At 36.3% G+C, this 26,830-nt stretch overlaps 1 protein-coding gene and 1 long non-coding RNA gene across 9 annotated transcripts in view; one reads left to right on the forward strand and one right to left on the reverse strand.

Annotated features, from left to right (window-relative positions):
- Nucleotides 1-7,700, forward strand: part of LOC107973643 (uncharacterized) — a 156,880-nt gene extending 149,180 nt beyond the window's left edge. For 2 of the 3 annotated variants that reach the window (XR_010150122.1, XR_010150123.1), the window contains exon 9: nucleotides 1,763-2,303. This is a non-coding gene — a long non-coding RNA (uncharacterized LOC107973643). Of the gene's footprint in view, nucleotides 1-1,762; nucleotides 2,304-6,998 lie in introns of those variants that run through there. The other variant, XR_008546812.2, reaches the window with a different exon arrangement.
- Nucleotides 1-25,482, reverse strand: part of SCN1A (sodium voltage-gated channel alpha subunit 1) — a 139,918-nt gene extending 114,436 nt beyond the window's left edge. For all 6 annotated transcript variants that reach the window (XM_024354710.3, XM_024354708.3, XM_054679923.2 and 3 more), the window contains exon 1: nucleotides 25,227-25,482. The gene's annotated coding sequence lies outside the window, so the exon portion shown is untranslated. The remainder of the gene's footprint in view (nucleotides 1-25,226) is intronic.
- Between the last annotated feature and the right edge of the window lie 1,348 nt (nucleotides 25,483-26,830).

Below are 26,830 nucleotides of genomic sequence, written 5' to 3' on the forward strand. Positions count from 1 at the left end.
CCGAGATCGCGCCACTGCACTCCATTCCAGCCTGGGCGACAGAGTAAGATTACATCTCAAAAAAAAAAAAAAAAAAAAAGTCAGAAAATAACAGATGTTGGCAAGGTTGTGGCGAAAAGGGAACACTTATACACTGGTGGTGAGAATGGATATTAGTTCAGCCACTGTGGAAAGCAGTTTGAAGATTTCTCAGAATAAATGAAAACAGAACTACCATTTGACCCAGCAATCCCAATACTGGGTATATATCCAAAGGACTATAAATCATTCTACCAAAAAGACACATGCACGCATATGTTCATTGCAGCAGTATTCACAATAGCAATGGCATGCAATCAACCTAGATGTCCATTAATGGCTGACTGGATAAAGAAAATGTGGTACATATACACTGGGGAACATTACACAGCCATAAATAAGAACAAAAGCATGTCCTTTGAAGTAACATGGGTGCTTCAGAGAAAATACCATTCAACAAAGTTTCAGTAATATTCGAGCTATTTTGTGGATAATGCACAACTTTTGTACCTTAAGGCATGGTTCAATTCTGTTTAAGAATAAATCGTTTTTGAGCTGCCTACTAGATTTCAAGCCTGACTTTAGATTTGGGAGATATATATATATATATATAACGATTTCTGTTCTAGAGGAGCAGACGGTCTGTTAGGCCAGACACAGTTGAATAGCAATAGATTATAATATTGAGGAAGTAGGCTGGGCGCGGTGGGTCATGCCTGTAATCCGAGAACTTTGGGAAGCCAAGGAGGGCGGATCACCTGAGGCCAGGAGCTCAAGACCAGTCTGGCCAACATGGCAAAACCTGGTCTTTACTGAAAACACAAAATTTAGCCGGGCATGGTGGCAGGCACCTGTGGTCCCAGCTACTCGGGAGGCTGAGGCAGGAGAATCACTTGAACCTGGGAGGTGGAGGTTGCAGTGAGCTGAGTTCGCACCACTGCACTCCAGCCTGGGTGACAAAGCAAGACTCTGTCTTAAATAAATAAATAAATACTGAGGAAGTATAACAATAAGTTATCTTTGAGACACGGAGGAAGCACAGAAGAGGATATAATCACTTCTTTTGGGATATGATGAGGGGGAAAAATGTTAAGAGAAGCTTCCTAAGTAGGTGAGAGCTGAAATGGGTTTTGTAAAATAAAAGGAAATTCACCAGGAAGATAAAGGTAAAGGACTGAGGACATGTGAGGCATGTAAAATTAATATGATCTTTTAGTCACTCAGAAAAAATACCATAAAGAACACTAATAGTGTTTAAAAGCATCTACCCAGTGCCAAGAACTGCATTATGTATTGGTGAACATAACTTTAGACTTTACCATACAACGTGAAAATATATATTATTATCACTATTTTACAGATGAAGCAATAAAAGTCAGAAAAAATGTAGCTAATTAAAGTGATACTGTGTATAGCTAGAGCAGTGTATAGCTAGAGCTGATTTGTCTGACTCTAGCCCTAGTTTCTTTCCATTATATCAATTTCCGGGAAATGTATCTCTGTTCATGGCATAGTGCCTGACACTATACTTATTAATATCTTTTGAATAAAAGAACCACTGAGTGATTTGAAATAAAACTAAATTTAGTTAGTTAATTTTATTGGTGGTATATAGAGATAGTAGGAAAAATAATTGAAAAGAGACATAAACAGATTTGCCAATACTTTCTAAGAAAAATTATGGAACTAGACTTTAGTCAAAATGAATGCTTTCATTGTTAGAATTCAACTTTAATCTTTGCAGAATACAAACAAAGACCCATTTTCTAGAAGAAGTAACAGGGAAGAGAGAGTAAGAAAGAGATAATGATGAACATTGTCTAATGTTACAGCATAATCTAGTAAGGTAAGAACAGAAGAGAGTTCATTGACTTACCAACATAGTTGTCCCTAATCACCTCTGTGAACCTAGAGTGCTACGATATAATAATGATTGTGGTGGTTTAAAAAGTAAATGGGGCTGGGCATGGTGGCTCACATCTGTAATCCCATCACTTTGGAAGGCTGAGGCAGGTGTATTGCTTGAGCTTACAAGCTCGACACCAGCCTGGGCAACATGGCAAAACCCCATCTCTACAAAAAATACAAAAATTAACCAGGCATGGTGGTGCGTTTGTGTAGTTCCAGCTACTTGGAAGGCTGAGGTGGGGGGATTGCTTGAGCCTGGGAAGTGGAGGCTGCATGAGCCGAGGTGGCACCACTGCACTCCAACCTGCGTGACAGAGCCAGATCTTGTCTCAAAAAAATAAAAAAATTAAGGTACATTTTATGTATGAGACTATGAGACCGCCAAATGATATTTCTCAGCCAACAGCCTTCACAGACATTTGTCTTAGAGCCGATTTGGCTACTTTGTGTTGCCAGTATGCTGTTGTAAGAAAGCACAGGAATGCTTGTAAAGAAGAAAAGAATTGGTATCATGGTCCTGAAAAAAGTTATTTCCTCAAGGAATAAAAATAGCAAAAGAAATGATGTAATTTCTCAGCTTCTGATATGTTTCAAATAACCTCAGTGAAGTCCTAGGGGAAATAGCTTATATCATATGTCTTACTCCTTAGGATTTTTGCTATAGAGGAAAAAGTGTGAAGTTTTCTTAATTTAATGTTTTATACATATTTGCTTGGTGTACCTGGACCTTACAAAGTGGATACTCTTTAGAAAGTGATGAATATTTTCACTTTTAAAAGGTTTCAGAGTTTAAAAAGGTTAAAAAGAATCATTCATAAAAGTTTAAAAACAACTTCATCAAGGGTTTCCCTTTTGCCAAGTTATAAGTTTAAAATGAGAGAATGAATTTGGTTATTAACAGGGTTACCACCAGGCCTGAATGTAAATTAAACCTTTGCCAATAGAAGTGAAACAGAAAGAATCAACCAACAATTTTATGAATTACAGACCTCATACACATTAAAACTTCTACATATGTAGTTATGCTTCAGTGAAACCCTTTACATTGTAGTTATGCTTCAATGAAACCCTTTATATTAAAATAATCATCACGTATTTGGCCATATGAAAATAGTTTACATCTACCACATTTGGTTTATCTTGGCCAAAAACAATTAATCCTTAGAAAATCTACTATATGAATAACTCAATAATAATCAAAGCATTTGGATTAGAAATAGGATCAAACACAATTTTTTGAACGAATGCCTAATTTTTATTTCTCAGTGGAAATGCTAGAGCATATCCAATATTCACTAGTGAAAAAGGCTATTTTCCATGAAGCCCATGAGAAGATGACATAAGTTAAACTTGTCCAATTCCTTTTCAGGGATAGCATCAAGAAATTGTCTTTACCCCTATAAACTGAAGCATTTGAAAATCAGTAATATTAACTGAGCAAAATAACTTGTGGCAACAGGTATCAGTCTGGGACACAATCAAGATACAGAAACCGGGCCGGGCGCGGTGGCTCACGCCTGTAATCCCAGCACTTTGGGAGGCCGAGGCGGGTGGATCACGAGGTCAGGAGATCGAGACCATCCTGGCTAACACGGTGAAAACCCGTCTCTACTAAAAATACAAAAAATGAGCCGGGCTGGGTGGCAAGTGCCTGTAGTCCCAGCTACTCAGGAGGCTAAGGCAGGAGAATGGCGTGAACCCGGAAAGCGGAGCTTGCAGTGAGCCCAGATTGCGCCACTGTGCTCCAGCCTGGGCGACAGAGCGAGACTCCGTCTCAAAACAAAAACAAACAAAAAAAGATACATAAACCACATGCTAATTTAAAGAGAGAAAGTTTAATATATGAAGAATTATTAAGTACTGATAGGAGAGTAACTATAAAGATGTAAGAGAATCTAAAGGGTATCCTGGAGCTAAGGTAGAGGACTCAAAGAAGAGTGAACTGGAAGGATTTCCCATCCCAAGGTTGGGGTCCAAACTTCATTGGGAAAAGTGTGGTGGAAGCCCTCTTTCTCTACAGCAGAATAGTTTGCTGGGGTGTCCTGGCCAGAGCTCTGGTCCACAGTTGGGCCACTGTTGGGCAAGCAGAAACAATTCTTTAGGGCACAGGTGAGCTAAGGTTGGTGGGTGGGCCTTCAGAAGGAGTGCGGCACTGAAGTGAGGATGTGTCTGTGTTGGCAGTGTGCGGTGTCAGTGTTGGGAGAACTGTGGCAAAGTGGTCACTAGGCCCTTATATAGAGGCTGTGAAGTCACCAACAGACTGCCCCATCTGGGCATGTGGCTGGGGAAAAACACCACCAGATGTCATTACACAAGCACGTTGCCAGTGGTCCATTGCTAATGGTCCACATTGCTAATGATCGAAGTAAAATCAAAATGTAGCATTAGAACCAGGAAGAGAAGCCCCTTCCTCCTGCAGTGACCCTTCACTGCCCTCTACTGACAAAGAGTAACGTTATGCTCACGGTCTAAGAAAAATGCTTTAAGTGCCCAATACACTATTTCTGGTTAGCTACCAAAGAGAGCTAAGAGGCAATACACTGGTAACTGTCATGTCTTGTACATGAATATTATTATTCATGTTTTTTTTTAAATCACAGACTATACTTCTTAACAGCTACATACATTTTATTTATATTCATCAGAAACTTACTGCTTATTCTTTGCCCTTAACTACTTGTATAGACCAACATGGAACCAAATTTGCTGTCATATAGGCTGTTGATCTCTTCATCCACTAGTACTTTTCTGAAACAAAAAGCAAGTAATCTTCGAATTCACATAAGCATTTATCTGCAACTCTGGTGTTACTTGACGACTGACTTCTACCTCCCAGTATATTTGCTTGTGAATATGTTTTGTTTTTTGCTTTAGTCCATAAGCACCTTGAGAGCAGCATTTACCTTTGCATTCTTCACTGTATCATGCAAAGTACTTTACCCATAACAGTCACACAATAGTTGCTGAATTAATTAATAAAATATTTGGAATAACAACACCTAAGAGTGAGAGGTTACAAAACACGATAGTTCAAAATTCAACAGTTATAAAAAAAAATCAAAAGTTAAAATACAGAATATGTTACAGTATTGAACATTGTATGGTAAATGTAATTTACTGGAAAGTATGAATTTTATAGTGATCACATATTTTTCTTAATATTTAGATATCTGACACATGTAAAGTAGCAATAGTTCTTATTCTGAACCATTCTTGAATAAATAAGAAGAGAACACAACTTGGCTAACAATTTTTATCAATTCAGCTTTGGGTGCTAACATAATTTAATTGGGAAAGAATAATCATTTCAGCAACTAGTACTAGAAAAACCAGATATCCACATGCAAAAGGAAGGATTTGAAACTGTGTATAACAATGTACAAAGATTAATTCAAAATTAATCATAAATTTAAACGTAAGAACTAAAACTATAATTCTTTAAAAATATGAGTAATTATGGTGCACATAGATAAGGTAATAATTTCTTGGCTGCAACACCAAATGCATAAGTGGTCAAAAGAGAACATTGATAAATTGTACTTCATAAAAAATCATTTGCCCTTCAAAAGACAACATCAAAAAATGAAGACAACCCACAGATTGAAAGAACGTATTTGCAAATCATATATCTGATAAGCGATTGTATCTGGCATATATATATATATATATTTTAAAACTCTTACAAGTCAATAATAAAAAGCCCAAAGAACCTAACTATAAAAATAGGCAGAAGATTTGGGTAGATACTTGTCCAAAGAAGATAAATGACTAATCAACGAGCACATCAGATGCTCAACATCATTAATCATGAAGGAAATGCAAATAAAAAACCCAATGAGACATCACGTCACACACACTGGAATGACTATAATAATAATAAAAAAACAGATAATCACAAGTGTTGGGAAGGATATAGAGAAACTGGAACCCTCATATATTGTTAGTAGGAATGTAAAATGGTACAGCCATTTGGAAATACACTGGCAGTGTCTTACAATGTTAAACATAGATTCATTATATGACCCAGTAATTCATTCCTAGGTATCTAATCAAGGTAAATGAAAACATGTATCCATATGAAGACTTATATGGACATGTTCATAGCAGCCTTATTAATAATAGCCCAAAAGTGGAAAGCACCCAAATGTCCATTAGCTGGTAAATGGATAAACAAAATGTGGTATATCCATATAAGGGAGTATGACTGGTCAATTAAAACGAATGAATACTGAAACATGCTGTTAGGTGAGTGAATCTCAAAGATATTATGTTAAGTGAAAGAAGAAAGTCACAAAAGATGACACATTGCATGATTCTATTCATATAAAATATCTAGAATAAGCAAATGTACAGAGACAGCAAATAGTGATTGCCTAGGACTGGGAGTGGGAATAGAGAGTGACTACAAGTGGGCATCAAGTTTCTTTTTAGCTCAATGGAAATGTTCTAAAATGAGATTGTAATGATTGCTGCACAACTCTATAAATATACAAAAAAGCACTGAACTAACAAGGAGCTAAAACTACAATGATAATCATGTAAGCAGTGATAATTATTTGATTCCCTTCTTTTTCTGTTTGAATCAGAATGCCTTGACAATTTTTTATTCTTTTCTCTTCTATAGGATTTCAAGGAGTTTAGAACTTTACAGAAATAATAACAAAAATTACAGCATTTAATAAATACATCTTTTAATAATTTTCTTTTTGCCTAAAGTCAAGAATAATTGTTCATCTTAGTATGCTTATTAACTACTCTTGGTGTTATGTTGGGCGTTATAATAAAGAAAAATCTATGTTTCAAAATTTAGGTTGGAATTTTGGATCCTACTCTGACTAACTAGGTACACTACTGAATTTACATCAAGATAACAGTACAGATAGATAAGAACATTGATTTCCTTAAGATCAGTAATTTGAAGCTTAAACATAGTATGCAACACATTGAGAGTCTCAAAGAAGTAACAAGTGCCATCTTTAGAAAATATTTTATATACTTGGTGTGGTCTTATCATAAGAAGTATATACATACATACCTTGACATATTGTACTTTGCTTTATTGTGCTTCACAGATACAGTTTTTCACAAATTGAAAGTTTGTGGCAACCCTACATCCAGCAAGTCAATTTTGGTGCCATTTTTCCAACAGCATGTGCTCACTTCGTGTATCTGTGTCACATTTTGGTAATTCTTGCAATATTTCAAACTTTTTCACTATTATTATATCTGTTATGGTGACCTGTGATCAGTAATATTTAATGTCACTTTAGTAATTGCTTGGGGATGGCAAGAACTGCACCCAAATAAGAGTGAACTTAATTGGTGTTACGTCTGCTCTGACTGCTCCACCAACATGCTGTTCCCGTCTCTCTTCCTCTCCTTGGGCTTCCCAGTTCCTTGAGACACAAGAATATTGAAATTATTCCAATCAATAACCCTACAATGTGGGTGGTGGGGAGGTGGGAATGATTAATGGGTATAAAAATGTAGTTAGATAGAATAAGATCCAGAAATGTCGTTAAATAGAATAAGATCTAGTAACACAACAGTTATCACAGTCAACAATTTATTCTATATTGAAAAATAGCTAAAAGAGTATAATTGGAATGTTTGTAACACAAAGTAATGATAAATGCTTGAGGGGACACATACCCCATTTACTCTCATGTGATTATTGCATATGATACGCCTGTATCAAAACATCTCATGTAACCCATAAAGGTATACACCTACTATGTAGCCATACAAATAAAAAAAACTTTTTTTTAATCCCTACAATGGCCTTTAAGTGTTCAAGTCAAAGGAAGAATTGCATGTTTCTCATTTTAAATTAAAAGCTAGAAATAATTAAGCTTTGTGAGGAAGACATATTGAAACCTAGATAGGCCAAATGCTAGGCCTCATGAACCAAACAGTTAGCCGAGTTGTGAATGAAAAAGAAATATTCTTAAATATTCTTGAAGGAAATTAAAAGTGCTACTCCAGTGAACACAAAAATGATAAGAAAGTAAAATGGCTTTATTGCTGATATGAAGAAAGTCTGAACAAAAGATTGAACCAGCCATAACATTCCCTTGAGCCAAAGCCTAATTCAGAGCAAGGCTCTAACTCTCTTGAACTCTGTGAAGGCTGAGAGAGGTAAGAAAGCTACAGAAGAAAAGTTTGAAGTTAGCAGAGTTTGGTTTATGAGGTTTAAGGAAAGAAGCTGCCTCCATAAAATTAAAGTGCAAGGTTAAGCAGTAGGTACTGGTGTAGAAGCTGCAGCAAGTTATCCAGAAGATCTAGCTAAGATCATTGATATGGTTTGGCTATGTCCCCACCCAAATCTCATCTTGAATTGTAGCTCCCATAATTCCCACATGTCATGGGAGGAACCCAGTGGGAGGTAATTGAATCATGGGGGCAGGTCCTTCTCATGCTGATCTTGTGGTAGTGAATAAGTCTCAGGAGATCTGATGGTTTTATAAAGGGGAGTTGCTCTACACAAACTTTCTTTGCTTGCCACCATGTAAAACATCCCTTTGCTCCTCCTTCATCTTCCACCATGATTGTTTGAGGCCTCCCTAGCCATGTGGAACTGTGAGTCCCTTAAACTGCTTTCCTTTATAAATTAGCCAGTCTCGGGTATGTCTTTATTAGTAGGGTGAGAACAGACTAATACAATCATTGATGAAGGTGACTACACTAAACAACAGATTTTCAATGTAGATGAAACAGCCTTATATTAAAAGAAGATGCCATCTAGGACTTTCATAGCTAGAGAGGAGAAGTCAATGCTTGGCTTTAAAGCTTCACAGAATAGGTTCAGTCTCTTGTTAGGAGCTAATGTCACCAGTGACCTTAAGTTGAAGCCAATTTTCATTTACTAGTCAAAAAAATCCTAGGGCCCTTAAGAAGTATGCTAAATATACTCCTGCTTGTGCTCTATAAGTAGAACAGCAAAGCCTGAATGGCAGCACATCTGTTTACAGCATGCTTTATTGAATGTTTTAAGCCTGCTATTGAGACCTACTGCTCAGAAAAAAAAAAAAAAAAGATTCCATTCAAAATATTACTGCTGACTGACAATGTTGCAAAGAGCTCTGATGGAGATGTACAAGGAGATTAATGTTATTTTCATGCCTGATAGCACAACACGCACTCTGCAGCTCATGGATTAAGGAATAATTTTTATTTTCAAGTCTTATTATTTAAGACATACATTTTATAAGACTATAGCTGCTATAGAGAGTGATTCCTCTGATGGATCTGAGCAAAGTAAATTGAAAATCATCTGGATAAAATTCACCATCCTAGATCCCATTAAGAACATTTGTGATTCATGGGAGGAGGTAAAAATATCCATATGAACAGGAGTTTGGAAGAAATCGATTCCAACTTTCATGGATGACTTTGAGGGGTACAAGATTCAGTGGAAGAAGTAACTGTAAATGTGGCAGAAATAGCAAGAGAACTAGAATTAGAATGCAGCCTGAAGATGTGACTGAATTGCTGCAATGTCATGATAAAACCTTAAGAGAGGAGGAGTTGCTTCTTATAGACGAGCAAAGAAAGTGATTTCTTGAAATAGAACCTACTCCTGGTGAAGATGCTGAGGACATTGTTGAAATGACAAAAAAGGATTTAGATATTACATAAATTTATTTGATAAAGCAGTGGCAGGGCTTGAAAGCATTGACTCCAATTTTGAAACAAGTTATACTGTGGGTAAAATGCTATCAAACAGCATCACATGCTACAGAGGAATCTTTTGTGAAAGGAAGATCAATCAACGTGGCAAACTTCATTGTTGTTTTATTGTAAGAAATTGTCACAGTCATCTCAACCTTCAGCAACTACCACCCTGATCAGTCAGCATCCATCAACATCAAAGCGAGACTCTCCACCAGCAAAAAGATTATATGACTCACTGAAGGCTCAGATGACTGTTAGCATTTTTTAGCAATAAAGTATTTTTAAATTAAGGTATGCACTTTTTTTCAACATAATACTATCACATACCTAATAGACTATAGTATGGTGTAAACATAACTTTTATATGCACTGGGAAATCAAAACACTTGTGTGACTCACTTTATTGCAATATTGGCTTTTTTGTGGTGGGCTGGAACCAAATGTGTAATATCTCTGAGGTGTGCCTGTATTTGGTCTTAGTCCTTGCTGCCTGGCACAGAGCTCCTATAACCCTTGTTATTTCCTGATTAATATTGGTGATAGCAGCATCTTTCTTATATTTGGCCTTAGTTCCATTTTCTGACATAAGAGCTTCTATAATCTTTGGAATCTCTGGAGTGCCTTTTTGTATGCTAATGAGATGACAAGTGGCTGAGGGCCCCTACATAGCTTCAGGATTGAGGCTAGTCACTAGAAAGACCTGCATCTGCAAGGGATGGGCTAGGGGTTGAAGATTAAGCTAATCACCAATGGTCAATGATTTAATCAATTATGCCTACATAATGAGACCTCCATAAAAACTCTAAATTATGGAGTTTGGATAGCTTCTCCTACCCTATACTTTCTGCTATATGTCTCTTCCAGGCTGTTCCTTTACAATAAACTGGAAATAGTAAGCTCTTAAATTCTGTGAGCTGTTGTAGCACATTATTGAACTGGAGGATTTATAGCTGGTCAGTCAGAAGTTCCAGAGGCCTGGGTCTTGCAACTGATGTTTGAAGTGGGGCAGTTTTGTGAGACTGAGCCATTGACTTGTGGTATCTGAGGATAATGCCAAGTTATTATTGAATTGAATTGTGGGACACTCAACTGGCTGTCAGACAATTGAGTGGTGAGGGAAAAACAAAAACAAAAACAAAACAACCCACATATTTGATGTCAGAAGTGGTGTGGTTAAAACAGTAGTACTTGGCTTTTTTTTAAATTTAGAATCTAAGTACTTAAGAGTAGATATCTTGGCACCTAGTATTAAATATACTAGGTTCTCAATACATATTGTTAAATGAATGACTAGTAAATGAAAAAAGAATGAGAAAATTATTTCTTGCTCTGACCAACTTCCTGACTGTTTTACTCTAAGGCCCAATAAATATGAATATTACCATAATAGCTAAAAGAATGCTATTGATTAAAATGTTTCCTGTCATTTGTCTTTTAGCTTGAACAACCGATATATATACTAATCATAAATATAAAATAAAATAACAGGTGTGCTATAATTTTAAACAGCTACTTTTAAAGTTTTGAAATTGTAGATTACCCTCTGAGAATTAGATGCATACACCAAGGTTATTGCTAGAGGGCAAGAATTACTACACTTTAAGATAAAACACAATGGAGACTTGGAAGGGTAGTAGGTGCAAGGTGGGTGGATGATAGGAGGTTGCTTGGTGGATACAATGCACATTGCTCCAGTGATGGATGCACTGAAGGCCGTAACTTCACCAAAATGCAATATATCAATGTAGCAAAATTGCACTTGTACCCCACAAATATACAAAAATTTTTAAAATTGATAAAATGATAATTAAAATTGTTTTTCACACTCTAATGTTACCTTGGTTTGAGATATAATGTGATCCTTGGATCTCATGGAGAATATTAATAATTCTCTTTCTTAGATAATAACAAACCTGTAACTATTCATATTTGAAAAATAAATAAGAACTTTAAAACTGTTACCACTTCCTTACCTCCCTTCCAGCTATCATATTATTTAGTATGCTCATCAAAGACAGATTTTAATGTATATTTTAAATTTCTTAAAAAGTTTGTATCAAGAACTCTAAGAAGAAAGTTGTTTTCTGCTGTAAAATGGTAGAAAAATCAGAAATTAGTTAAACAATGCAATGATTTTCAGAGAGTTGTTCAATGTTAATATATAAATTATTTTGTGCCTGTTTCTGAAAGCAGGAAAACATCTGAGAGTATTAAAGAACTAGCCCAAATGGGTTCATTTTGAACAAATGATGAGAGAAGGAGAGAGTGAATGAAAGTAGTGAGCCAAGCTCTTTGTGTGATTCCTACTCCCAGTGAGGACCAGAAGGGAGAATCAAAAAGAAAGAGAACAAGCCCAGTGCAAGAAACCATGCACTGGAATTGTTTCCTTCAGATTTAAGTGTTAATTGACTATATCTTGTGTGTACTGCATGGACTTTGTTGGCCTTCTGTTTTCCTTAATCAAGAAAACCCTAAGTTTTGGGCTCTGTTTATACAACAGATGATCTTTTGGCTATTAATAAAAATGTAAAATGCTTGGTATTTTTAATGTGTTATTTAAATTTACTTCAAAAGTAATGATGCAACTAAAATGAAATAAAATTTCCATGATTATCAGAATAATTAAATAAATGTAAAACTACAAGGAAATATTATGAAGCCATTAATATTATACTTTTGAACTATTCTCATGGCATTAAAAAATGTTTAAGATGTAATATGTGCTACAAAATTGAAAACACCATAGGAATCCCATTATTCAAACAGGAAGAGAAATGGTTTAGAGCAAAATATTAACATGTTAAAAGCAATATTTTATTATTATGGGAAAAATCACATAGATTATGAGATCACAAATATTATTTTCTTCTTTATGCTTTTCTAAATATTCTGTTTTCTATAATATCAATGCATTCCATAACTATAAAATATAGTACTTGAATAATTTTCTAATAATTAGACTCAAGCAAAGACCAAAGAATGCCTCAAAATGAGCTAGGCGCGGTGGCTCACGCCTGTAACTTTGGAAGATCGAAACAGGTGAATCACCTGAAGTCAGGAGTTCAAGACCAGCCTGGTCAACATGATGAAACCCCATCTCTACTAAAAATACAAAAAATTAGCCGGGCATGGTGGCGCATGCTTGTAGTCCCCGCCACTTGGGGGGCTGAGACAGGAGAATTGCTTGAACCCAGGAAGTGGAGGTTGCAGTGAGCCGAGATTGCTTCATTGCACTCCAGCAGCCTGGGAAACAAGAGCGAAACTCCGTCTAAAACAAACAAACAAAAAAGAATACCTCAAAATGATAAAAGGAGAAGTAATCAAATTTCTCAGACATTGAATAAGTAAAAACAGCTAACAGTAATAATTTGAAGAAAAAATGCATTCAGAATTACTTTGAAAAGCAGTGCTTAATCATAGTATATATAAGTAGTTCAATACTCATAGTATATATGAGTTTAGAATAGGAGTTTGGGACTTGCATAAGAAATAAAAGAATTATTTAAATTATTATATGCTTCAAGCATATTTCTACAAAAACAGTATTTGCGAAAGCATCCTATAAAATGTAAAACTGTCAGGTATTAATATTAAAGGTAACCCTAAAAATGTTTTTGTTTTGTTTCATTTTCATTTAACAATTTCTATTGAGAACCTAGACACCGAAAACGGAAGTAGGCAGTGGCAATGAGACTTAGTCACATCAGACAATATGCTGCACCATATTGCAAAGAAGGTACAGTATAGCAGAGGAAGACAGGGGAATAAGCACAATAAAGTGCAGTGGGAGAGATGATAGAAATGTATACAGGACCTAGGCACAACACAAAAGGAAATTAATCATACTTGGGGAAGAAGAGGTCGTGGCTATTCACCAAATAAAGCAGCAGTAGCAAAGACCTAGAGATAGAAACAGCTTTAGGTCTTCACAGAAATGCAATTAGTTCTTTCTGAAGGACTAATGGTAAGGTAGATCGACCATGGGGTAAGAAATAAACCTGGACAGCTCATGAAAGCCAGCCATGCTGAATAACTGAATAGCTTTTACTCCAGGATATAACTTACAGTCTTAAAAAGTAGAGATTTGGCCCACATGTTTGAAAGGTCACTGGTGGTAGTATGGAGATCAGGTTCTAATTGAGGGAAGGGAGTGGGTGAACATTTAGAAAAAGACCAATAGAAACTTCTTACATTGGTTTAGGTGAGGAAAGATGAAAGTCCTAACAAGAGTATTAGAACATTTATATTTTATAATCCTCTGATTTGCTTTGCAACAATTTTTACTCACTTTATACAGAACTTACTGAACTAAACTGATATGTGCAGCTCATATTACAGTAATGAAAAATGTACTAACTTGTGTAATGTGACAAATATCTTCTCTATCCTGCATAATTCTGGGGGACTCAATTATCTGCATTATAATAATCTCAACTAATACAGTGCAACAAACTTAATCTGAATAATTTATCAGATAATCTGATAATTCATCAGATTCAGTGTCCCAGAATCTGATGAATTATCAAATTCATCCTTGTCATAATTTTTTTGTCTCAAGACTCCTTTTGATTGTTAATATTATTGAGGAAACAAAAAATTCTTCTTTATAATGAGTTCATTGTATTGCCATTTACCATGTTAGAAAGCAGAAAAATCACAAGCACATCAATTAATAAATTTATAAATTATAATCATAAATCACATGTCAACAAAATAAATTTCAAGTGAAAATAACCATATTTCTAAAAGAAAAAGATCTAATGGGATGAGTGCTTGGCTAAGTTATGCAGGTCTTCAAAATATTGGAAGATTTCATTATTCATCTGTTAATATTACCACTAATCACATCAGAAACCCTGTAAGTTTTGAGAAGCTGTTGAGCTCATGGTGGCAGATACATCTTTTTCAAAATAATAATTTTCTCTTGAAAGGCCAAATTTTGTCACTGACAACAAATATTGTCAAATGTATTTTTAAAATGACAGTCTCCATTTATTTTCAAAAATTTGTCTTTTCAATATCTGTTTGAATAATCACAATTTGTCTCTCAGTCATTTTTTCAAATAAAAATAGTATTCTATGGAAGTAAAGCTAGTTTAGCTTGCAACTCAAACAACTACACAAGTGCTTTACCTTAAGACAACCAGCATTATTGTTGATATACAGCAGATGTTAATCATGTATACTTTCCATTTCTTCATGTATACTGAATATTAAAAATATGTGTACTTAATGGTATAGATTAAATAAAATTAATTTCTAGTGTTTCGTCAAAGACATTCTTTTAGTGCAACTGGCTTTAATTTTATTCATTTATTTATTTACTTATTTTTACTGGGAATGAATTACAGTGAAGAATACAATGACAGTATAGTTTGTTGTCACTGTCTTGATAAGTGTTAAGGCTAGGGGTTTCATTGTTCTTCCAAATGTCAACACAGTGAAAAAGGTAAATAATGTTTTTGTATCATTATGAAAATAGTTTGGACCTGATGAATCATTTAAAAAGTCTCAAGGGAATGCAAGAGCATCTGTGGACCACATTTTGAAAATAACTGCTAAAATCACATTAAGAATTTTTTGGCCGGGCACGGAGGTTCCTGCCTGTAATCCCGGCACTTTGGGAGGCCAAGGCAGGTGGATCACGAGATCAGGAGTTCAGCCTGGCCAACATAGAAAAATTAGCTGGGTGTGGTAGTGTGCGCCTGTAATCTCAGCTACTCAGGAGGCTGAGGCAGGAGAATCGCTTGAACCCAGGAGGCGGAGATTGCAGTGAGCCGAGATCCTGCCATTGCACTCCAGCCTGGGCAATAGAGACTCTGTCTCAAAAAAAAAAATTTTTTTTTTTTGATTTTTTGGATTATATTCTATATGCATTAATGACTATGAACATTCTGAGAACATGACTGTGAAAAGTTTTTTTATATGTTACTGAATGGAAGGAGGGTTAGAAATCAGCAGAGTATGCAAAAACAGAGTAAAACAAAATGCCTAGGAATGAAAAAAAAAAGAGAGAGAGAGAGAGTCAGGGAGAGTAAGATAAAGTTTGGTCCCAGAGAAGATACAGTCAAGATTCCACTTTTTGCTATTCCACAGAGATTTCAGGAAGAAAAATCACACTCCTATTTTCTTTTTCTTTGCTTACTGATTTCTATTTAGCTTCTTTTTTTTTTTTTTTTTTTTTTTTTTGAGACAGCGTCTCACTCTCTTGCGCAGGCTGGAGTGCAGTGGCTAGATTCTTCTTAAGTATGCTCAAACTTCCTTTTTGGAATGTCTTCCAAAGGCACTCTTGCCTTCATTTGTACAAGTTGATTGACCCTTTAAAGGCCTTAAATATTATTGTGCGACCTCACAGACTCCTCAAATCACCTGAAACCTGAAATGCTGAGGCCCAGGTGGCACTGAAATGATGGTATTCTAGACCTGACACCGGACTGTTTTCTCCTTGGTTTTGTCCCAACACACTGACATACATAGCCCAAAATACTACTGGCCTTTTTAAGTGGCATATCACATTCCAGGGTAATATCAAAACTGCTGCCTGGTAGCATTTGTGAAGTCTCAAAGTAACTCTTTCCAGGATTTTCAAATCCACTGAATTTCTTAGATTGAAATATGTATGTGACAGAATTCTCTTAGCTTTCTTTCCTCTATGAATATGTAATTGGAAACTCTGAGATCCGGTTTCTCATCTTTATTGGATTTTTTCTTTAATCTTAAAATTATGAATATTTGCTTTACAATAATCTAGATAAGGAGTCCCCAACCTTTTTGGCACCAGGGACTGGTTTTGTGGAAGACAGTTGTTCCACGGACATTGTGGGGAGTGGGGGCTGGCATTAGAATCTCATAAGGAGCACACAACCTAGATCCTGTGCATGCACAGTTCACAATAGGGTTTGTGCTCCTATGAGAATCTAATGCCGCCACTGATCTGACAGGAGGCGGAGCTCAGGCTGTAATGCTCCCTGGCCCACTGCTCACCTCCTGCTGTGCGACCCAGTTCCTAACAGGCCAGGGACCAGTACTGGTCCGTGGCCCAGGGTTTGGGGACCCCTAATCTGATGTTACTAAGTTACATCATTAATAATCTATTTCTCCTCACACAGATTTCTTTCCTCACATCCTCAACACATATAATTTCACATCTCCAAATGCAGCATTCCCTAATAATTACCCTTCTTACTCCATTCTGCCACCTCTGGCTCATTTTCACTTGCCATTCCATTTGATAATCTAGTAACTTCATTTTGCCAACTTGATGAATTTGGTTCTAAGTAGTTTAAAAATTTAAGGACATACTATGTCAGTATTTACAGGTGCTTCTTATTTATTCTTCAGTATTCTCAAATGTTCAATTTGAGGTCAAGTTTTGCTAAAAACAACTCATTGCAAATAGTAGATGTTTTATAAATATAAGATAAATTTCTTAAAATTCGTGCTGAGTTCTAAAGAGAAAACTTAGGTTACCAAGTAACATGATTTTCAGAACACCACCAATTTGCTATTTCAAGTCTAATTTTATATTAGACCGATTCCCAAAGCTTTTCCATTGTTACAAAATTTTCAAAATACTGTACTTTTATTATACAAGGTTTGTGGCCTAGTTTTATTAATATTCCAAAAGACAAAATATTCAAACATTCAATTGTTTCATCAATAATTTAAACTAAATTTACTATTTTGATTAAAGATACAATGAGTATCTTTGCATGAAATAGATTACTAAATTCTATTTGAAAACTAATGTACACTTTTATTCTAGTTTTTAAGGCAACATATGTTTATTTTGAACTTTATTTTAAGAAAACATACCAAAACAATGCCAAATTGTTTGGTAAGAAACAATACCAAAGCATTTGAAAAAATAAATTATTAACAATAATAATTTTGTTGTGTAAAATTGTGAGTTATTTCATCATTTTATTAATTTATATTTCCCTTTTGCTTTATGTATTACTTTTGCTTTATGTATTACTTTTGTCATAAGAAAAATAAGATGTAATATTCTATTTAAAATTTTTTTTTGTTTTATGCACTTTATGTTCCTTTTTAATGTACTTTATGTTCCTTTTCCTTTATGTATTACTTTTATTATAAGAAAAAATAAGATGTAATATTCTATTTTTAAAACAAAAACTTTATAAAGAAGAAAACAGAAATCCTAATTCTATAAACCAGAGATAACTATTATATTATCTTCAGGGCTTTTTCTTAGGAAAAACATGTTTGGTTTTTTTTCCATAATTGGGGCCATCCTAGATATATATGTTTGTAAGGTACTTTTTAATATACTATTATATCCTGGGCAATTTTATATAGAATTAAATATTCATTGAAACATTATGTTTAATGGTACTATAATATTTCATCATTTGCCTAGACTATGATTTATTTAGCCATCCTTTCAACCTTCCAGCATTGTGTATGTAGACTGTTTTCTTTTTTCTTTTCTTTTTTTTTTTTTTTTTTTTTTTTTTGAGACAGAGTCTTGCTCTGTCATCCAGACGCCAGGCCGGAGTGCAGTGGCATGATCTCGGCTCACTGCAACCTCCACCTCCCGGGTTCAAGTGACTCTCCTGGCTCAGCCTCCTGAGTAGCTGGGACTGCAGGTGCACACCACCATGCCTGGCTAATTTTTTTGTATTTTTAATAGAGACGGGGTTTCACCATGTTGGCCAGGCTGGTCCCAAACTCCTGACCTCAGGTGATCCGCACACCTTGGCCTTCCAAAGTGCTGGAATTACAGGTTTGAGCCACTGTATCTGGCCTATGTAGACTATTGTTAATCTCTCCAATTTTGTTTGGGTTGAATTAGTTTTCCTACATGGGGATAGTTTGGTGGAAATGTCAGTCAAGGAACTGTTAGTTAAGTTTACCCTTAACTAAAAGGATCAGATTCATGACCCAAACTTGACCAACCAGATGTTTACTTCCTGGAATTTTGGTGTTAAACATTAATGTCAGGGAAAAAAAGAAAAAAAAAAAAAGAAAAAGAAAGAAAGAAAAAGAGCCTGAAAGCAGTTGAGCTGATTTATTCTAGATTACAGCACCTTACAGAAACCACCAAAAGTCTACCAACTGGGCTATCTGCTCTTATAGTTTTCTCTGCTCCTGGCATTTTTCAGTCTAGATTGTAGCTATCCCTTAACTCTGTGAACTATAATATCTTTTGAAGACATTGCTTTTATACTTAAATTAACCTGAGTCAGTTTCAGTTACTTATTGTAATACTTTAATTTTTTTTTTACCAATTCCCCATGAATTCCTAATTTTATATCCTTTTCTGTCACTTTCCTCACTGAAATAAATGAGCATCTTAATTCTTATCACAGATCATGAATGTAAATGTGACATTATAGGCACAGCAGTGGAATCAGTGTCACCATCATTTTATTTCTGCCCCCACTTTGTTAGTCATCATGCCTGTAATTACAAACCTAATTAATTGCCTTTATTAGAATCTTAACACATACACAGATAACTCATTATTATCCAGTAGGAGGAGGGTATGAATAATGAAAATCCATCATTTATAAAATAACCACAACAGTTTCATCAACAACAAAAAAAAATCAATTTAATCTTCTTCGCTTATGATTTTAGTAGTCATAAGTATTGCCAGAGACAACTGTTAGAGGCTGAATTGTATCCTCCCCAAATCCATATGTTGGAGTCTCAAACTCCGGTACCTCAGAATGTGACTGTGTTAGGAGTTAGAGCCTTTGAAGAAGTGGTTTAGTGAAATGAGACTTTTAGGGTGAACCACAATCCAATATGACTTGTGTCCTTAAAAGAAGATGAAGTTTAGACAGAAAAGAGACACCAGGAATGCACATGCACAGAGGAAAAGACAGACATCAGCAAGCCAAGGAGACGGGCTTTAGAAGACACCAAACTTCCCAGCACCTTGTTCTTGGACTTTGAGCCTCCAGAACTGTGATAAATACTGTTATTTAAGCCACCCAGTCTGTGGTACTTTGTCATGGTAGCCCAAGTTAACTAATACAGAAACCAACCCTATTTGAATGGCACACCTCTATCTCAAGTTCAGTAGTTTCCCCAGTGGTATCTGTGAAACAAAAGCATACTAGCAACATATTATTACAAAGAACATGGATAATATTTATGTAACTTTGGGAAAGCATGTGCAATACAGTAAATATGTTTCTTTGGAATAAATATAACCTTTCCCTGGAAATATTTGCTCATTATCTCCTTAAATTTTCAGTGGAGTCACAAATGAATATGTTTCCAATAATGAGAAGAAACATTTTGTTGTGAAGTTAGATCAATAAAGTGTTTAATAGTTAAGGGTATATGGATCAGTTTTCTGATTCTTTAAAGTTATGTGGATTCTCAAGAACAAAGAATCTCACTGACCTTTTCTTAAAAGATATATCCCTAGTACCCACTGTAAGAAATAATTGATGCTAAAATCATAAACGCATGGACAACAATGTTAATAAGACAATTCACCGGGGAAAGAATTGTCTTTTCAACACATGGTGCTGGGACAACTAGATATGAACAAACAAAAGAGTAATGCTGAACCCCTACCTCACATTATATGCAAAAAGTTGACTCAGAATGAATCCTAGATCTAAATGTAAGTGCTAAAGTTATACAACTAGTTGAAAAATAATAGAAGTAAATTTTTATGACCTCAGATTAGGCAACGGTTTCTTATACATGAGACTAAAAGCACAAGTGACAAAAGAAAAAAGTTAGAGTAGATTCTTCATCAAAATTAAATCTAAGTTTGTAGGTAGAGCACCAAAGGAGAAACAGGCAATATGATAAGGCAAAGACTTTTGACCATTTACAGAGAAAAGCTAAAACGTCAGGTTGATTCTAAGTTAGAAGAGAAGCAAATTCACATTTTCTAGAGAAGAACTACAGTGTCCATAGGTAACTGAGAATGAGGGGAAGCAAATAGTGAAAAAAATATAAAAAGATAAACCATTGGAATATGAGTCTTGAAGGAATAAAAATATGATAACAAAAGTTTTAACATAGATGAAAATGAAAGCTGATGTTTATCAAATTATTTTGAAATCACATTCCTACTCATTCATTTGCAAAAAAAAAAAAAAAAAAAAAAAAAAAAAAAGATTTGTTCAAATCCCTCCAAGCAGCTCCTGTGTCCTGGCCACTATGGGGGATGTAAACACTGGTTTTCATGCTTAGTGTCTCTTTCTTGCCTGCACCTGGTCAGTTTATCACTTCTGGAGGAAGAAAAACTGACTGGGTGACTATATCATTCTAACCAATGATCTCATTCAAACAATTTTTTTTTCATCAAATAGTACCTTTTCATATTTTTTAATTTTTAAAAAAGTTTTTAGACAAGAGCAGTAATGAGAAGAGGGGAAAGAGTAGAACAAGGAGTTTGATCTGTAACTGACTGTGAACAATCAACTGAGATAACTCACTACCTTTGGACCAGTTCTTTTCAACATTTTTGAGGCAATTTTTTTGTATTCTAGGAACTGCAACATTTTTTCAGAGAACTTTACAAACTCTCAAAACTTTTTTTTGTGAAAATGACTGATTTATGTTTTTTTTTAAACCTAACAACTTGTTAACATTGAATGTTTTAAATTTATTTGACATAACTCTTTGATTTGTTTTTTTAAAAGTCGGGGGCAATTAGAGCCCTAAGCCCAATCTCTGAGATTCCACAGATCTGGCTGCACACCTCTATGGTGCTATTTCTGTTCGTTTCTTTTACTTTCAGGATCACCCACAAGGTTTGTGCCACTCTTCATACCTGTGAGGCACTTCACCCTTTAGCACCTTTGATTCACTCCATCATTGGCCTCATTAGATTTCTGCTTAAAAAAACACTTTCTCCACCTCTTTCATTATTTTCTCTTTGCATGCCCCTCTCATCCTCACTATCTCTTTATCTTGCAGTATTTTTCTTCAAAGAACTTACATTTACTGACATTTCTTTGCACATTGATTTGCCTACTGTCCAACTCTATCACCAGACTGAAAGCTGCATGTGGGTAGGAATTTTGCTTTATTCACCACATTCCTGCACTTAGAACGCAGACCCTTCTATCTTCTATTGTACAGGAGAGCTTTTTTTTTTTTTTTTTTTTTAACAAATAACCCGGTGTGATGGCTCACTCCTGTAATCCCAGCACTTTGGGAGGCTGAGGCAGGCAGATCACTTGAGGTCAGGAGATCGAGACTAGCCTGGCCAACATAGTGAAACCCCATCTCTACAAAATACAAAAATTAGCCAGGCATGGTGACACTCGCCTGTAGTCCCAGCTACTCGGGAGGCTGAGGCAGGAGAATCACTTCAACCCGGGAGGCAGAAATTGCAGTGAGCCAAGAACGTGCCACTGCACTGCAGCCTGGGTGACAGAGTGAGACTCCGTCTCAAAAAAACAACAAACAAACAAAAAAATGGAGTGGATTTGGGTAATCATTCTAAACCAAACTGTTTTTGGAATTTTGGCACGTCAGAAAGCAGATGAATTACAGCTCACATGTACGACTGCACCCAACTTCAGTCCTGAGTCTCTTGGCTAAGCTGTAGCTCTACCATCACATGGATGATGAGCAAACATCAAGAACACAGACGCCGTGGCCACGGTGTGGCTGGACTGCTTGGATTCTGCCACTTACTAACTGTATAACCCAGCAAGTTAATTGAACCTCACTGTGCCTTGGTTTTGTCACCTGTAAAATTAACAATAGTATCTACCTCATAGGATTAAATGAGATCATATTTGCAAAGTACTGCTTAGGATAGTGGCTGGCACAGAGTAAATGCTATATGTTTTTGATAAATAAAACAATTAATAAATGGAAATCTAGGAATGTGGACAAAATTTAAAAGTTGGAAAAGCAAACTTTGGGGCAGCTTGGGGAATTCTGTGACAACTTCTTTTTCTGATCACAAGTGCAATGAGAATAAATTTCTTCCCACCCTACCCTAAACTAATGCAATCTCAATTGAGCAGGGGAACATGCTTCATTCACTAATTAGAATTTCAAAAGGAAGTGATAACCTCACGGAGCACAGCCCCATTGACCCTGAGGGTGACTATACAGGACCTTCAATTGCTGATTCTCTCCCATCCTTCTCTGGGATCTGTTTCTCCCACCCTCCCCATTCTGAGGTAGCTGGAAGAGAATAGGCTTTGTGCCCTTTGGCGAGTACAGGGAGAAAGTAGTAGGTTCAGCCTCTCCAACTGCCCAGGGAGAAAGCAATACCTTTCAAGGTCCCCAGGCTAAATTTTGGAGGGATGCTTTTGTGTGTCACTGTCGGGCTCACACCGACATAAACCCTTGAGAAATGCCTGGTTGGTGACGTCCTAGAGGTAACACCAAGCAAGCCCCAGATTTTCTCTTCTTCGTCAGCAATTCCCAGATGAGGTGCTCTTGTGTTTACCCTCTCTGATTGTCTGGATTCCCTGATAGTACCCTCTATACAAGGAACTAGAATGTCTCTTACTGGATTCCTCTGTTGGTGGTGATAGAGTTTACTTTGGGTATCTAGTCGGTCTGGTGCCCCTGGTATCTCTGGTTGGTACAACAGAATCCTGACTGAGCTCCTTAGTGCCTTCTTGAATACTGTATAATTAACTAGGCCTCCAATTGTGCCCCGCCTTGCCCCAACCCATAGATGGACAATCCCTCCTGCCATGTCTTAAAGAGAAATTACCATAATAAATGACTCTCCAGACAGCACATTTCCCAGCAAGAGGGGGCATGTAAACCAAGTCTATTAGTATTGGCAGCAAAATCCAATGTGTTATTGTTACCAGTATGAACACTCTGGGTATCCTGGCCTCCTATATAGATATTTGAAACAAAACAGACAAACAATGTGAAGGAAGGAGGAAAAACAGCCACACAAATGAGTTACAGTGAGTTTAATGAAAACTAATTCCATTGCTGGGTCCATGTGATATAACCAGCCACTTGTGCTCTGTTCTAGTGGTTTATAATGTTACCTCACCCTCTCCAAGAAATTGGTTTCCCGTAAATCTCTGTGGCCATTCATTCCTGTCTACACATTATGTTCCTAAAATAGACACCAGCTAAAAATCTCTTCCAGGAGCTTTGTGAAGGAAGGCCTAAATTGCAAAACTCCTCCTAGAAGAGAGATGTGATTTTGTAATTGCTTCATCGCAATTACAAAAGCAACAATCATAAAAGAGAGTTTTAAAGGAGTTTTTCACCACAGTCATTCTCCTGAAATGCACAGCTGAGGGAAGGAAGAATGTCAGATGCCCCGCGAACGTGCAGAAGCTCCCAGTTGCATCACCCTGGCGTGCCAGGTATTGCAGCAAATAGGAAAGGTAAGCTACCCACTTCTCTGGGCAGGAGAAACTAAAGCAGGAATCACCAACCTCAGCATGGAATTTTCCTATTTCTGTCTGGCAACATCCTCTTGGGATGATTTAAAGTGCTTTCTGGAGAAATATGTTCTGTTACTATACTAGCGCATCAGAAATACCACGTGAACCTGCAAATCCATAGAAGAAGAAGCCACATTTTATAGGTGTGATAGCAACAGCACTTGGCAATTTGCAAGTTTGCTACTGCACTCAGAAATATTTAGTCACATGCACATATTGACAGTAATATACCCTGCCTTGACTTAATTGTTGCATTGGACAGGTGAAAAGCACCTACCCACCACTCTAGACCGATTTGTTAACAATCACCAGTGAGTAATCAAAGAGAACAAAAAGAAATGAGAAGTAAACGCAGCAAGTGGGTCGGGTCTTTAAACACATACCTCAAACAGGTAGGAGTCAGGAAATCCATGATAGCAAAGACATTTGGACAAGCCTCACCTCCACCCAGAAATAATTCTTATGCTGTTCTGAAAAGCAAGACGGTTCACACTAGGAACTGAGCAGTATCTGCAGTATCATTGCTGGTTGTGACCTCTGTCTAAGTAAAAGTAAGTCAATGTTTCCTATTTGGCATTGCATAGAAAAGGGGACTCTTTACCACTTTGCTCAAGCTCTTTTTTAGTGTGGCTCAATAGGAGTTGGCGGAGGGGCGGGGGGGGGGGTGCGGGAATCATTGCCCCTTCCTTGTTCAAGGCATGAGGCATTTCTTCTCAAAAGCCCAGCCTCAGCCTCAGGAAGCTGAATACCCCTGCAATGCTAGGCTCCAGCAGCAGCCCCGCTGCCTTCTTTCTTCCTGTGGAGTTAAAACTGAGATCTAATTTTTGCTCCGTCCTTAAGAACAATATGACCTCTATTCCCAGCCAGCTAGTCCACTTCCAAAACACCAGTGAAGGAGGGGGCTTCAATAGGATCAAAAGGGACCTTGAATAGGATGAAGGCAAGCAAAGGCAAGAACTGGCCAGATGCCAAGCTATTTCAGGCCAAAGAATCCCATCTTCTATCAAAATGCTGAACTGCAAAACAAACCTGATTTCAGTTCATGGAAGGTTGAGAGAGGAGGGGGGAGGGGAGGGGAGGAGAAGAGGAGGAGAGGGAGGAGGGGGACAGTTGGTCTGAATACACATACAAAAATGGACTTCCTGCTCTGCCCAAACTGAATTTCCATGGACTCTTTTTCCAAAGGAATAACTGGAATGAATAAACTTAAAATCAAGATGAAACAATTAGATGGCTTACCTGATTAAAAGGAAAATTATCCATCTGCAGTGAGGAACAGCATCACCCAAAGACGAGATGATAACAATGTGCCTTCAGTTGCAATTGTTTAGATTCCTTCTTGCAAAAGGTGTCAAAGTATTTACAAGGGCTGCAGTCTCACTGGGGCAGAACACACAGACACACAAACACACACAAACGCACACATACACACATGCACCAGAGACCTCTGCAGTATCCTCTCGGCTTCATCCTCGCCTCGCTCTATGGTACCTAATACAAATCAGCAAATAGCTTGTTTCAAAAAAAAAAAAAAAAAAAAAGGCAAGACAGCACCTTACATTACATCGCCATCTAGTGGCTAAATATTAAACACTTTCTCATAATCCAGATTTATGATTTCTTCCTCAACCTCTTTTCTCTCAGCCTTTTTTCCTTTCTTCTCTGTAATCTCCCAGTATTGCTTCTCCTTGCTTCTCTTTCATTCCCTATTGCTATATAATATCATGAACCTAATGACTCAAAGAGGAAAAGGTTTGAAAGTAAATATAGCTATTTTCAAGTAGTACTTGAAAAACTTTAGCATTATTTTAGTTTGAAACTGTTACTTTATTCCTAATATGAATCATTGTTATCCATAAAAATGATATATCTTATAAATAAAACTGTCTTTTTATTCCACCAGGAAGCAATCAGGTGGCCCTTTATTACAGATCTATGGCTTCACATTTTTCTGTTTGAATATTGTGTTTTAGGATTAGGTTTCATATTATAGTGAACAGCTCAGAGTCACAAAATGTGAGTTTTACTTCAACACTGATGAACACATGCCTTTAACAAAGCCACTGAAGTCTTCTATGGACATTTACATTCTTACTATCTTCATCTGTAATTACAGATTAAACAAGACTTTCAACCCACTCTAAATTTCTATGGTTTTACTATATTTTACTCCAATGTTTTCCCATCTTGTGGACACAGCCTAAAGCTTAATTATAATAACACATTTTAATAAGCAAATATATATAGAAAGAGAGTCCAATTGCCTATTACCCAAAGATAGAATTATAAAAACCATGAATATCAGTTTTTTCTAAGACAATAAAAATCCATGCTAAACTAATTATAACTCTTGGAACTGAGAGTAGAGCTTTTTATGTTATATATTGTATTCTAAAATGGAATCAGCCTTAAACATTCAGTCATACATAAAATCACGATTATGTGTAGATTAGTCATTGAAAGTAAATATTTCATCCTCATTATTTTTCTTTTGCCATCTAACACACTTATTACAATCATTGCATGTGTTTTATCATTTATCAATATAACCTTCAATATTTAATCCTTCTCTTCCTTATTACAGGATGGTGAGATAAATACTGTTAATGTTATTATATTATAATTATTCCTATTTATACTTGAGAACACTGAAGCTTTCTGAGCCTTACTGAGGTTTATTCAAGACCACATAGCTTGCAAAGCAATAAAACTAAGGCTGTTGGTCCCAAGAGCCCAAAGAATAATCCACTGTTCTTTGCAACATACCTAAAAGTTCACCATTTTTTTCCTGTTCTAGAATCACAGAAAAGTAATTTTGATTTCTATGTTTACAAAACATTTAC

This window comes from Pan troglodytes, chromosome 13 (assembly GCF_028858775.2).
Source record: "Pan troglodytes isolate AG18354 chromosome 13, NHGRI_mPanTro3-v2.0_pri, whole genome shotgun sequence".
Lineage (NCBI taxonomy): Eukaryota > Metazoa > Chordata > Mammalia > Primates > Hominidae > Pan > Pan troglodytes.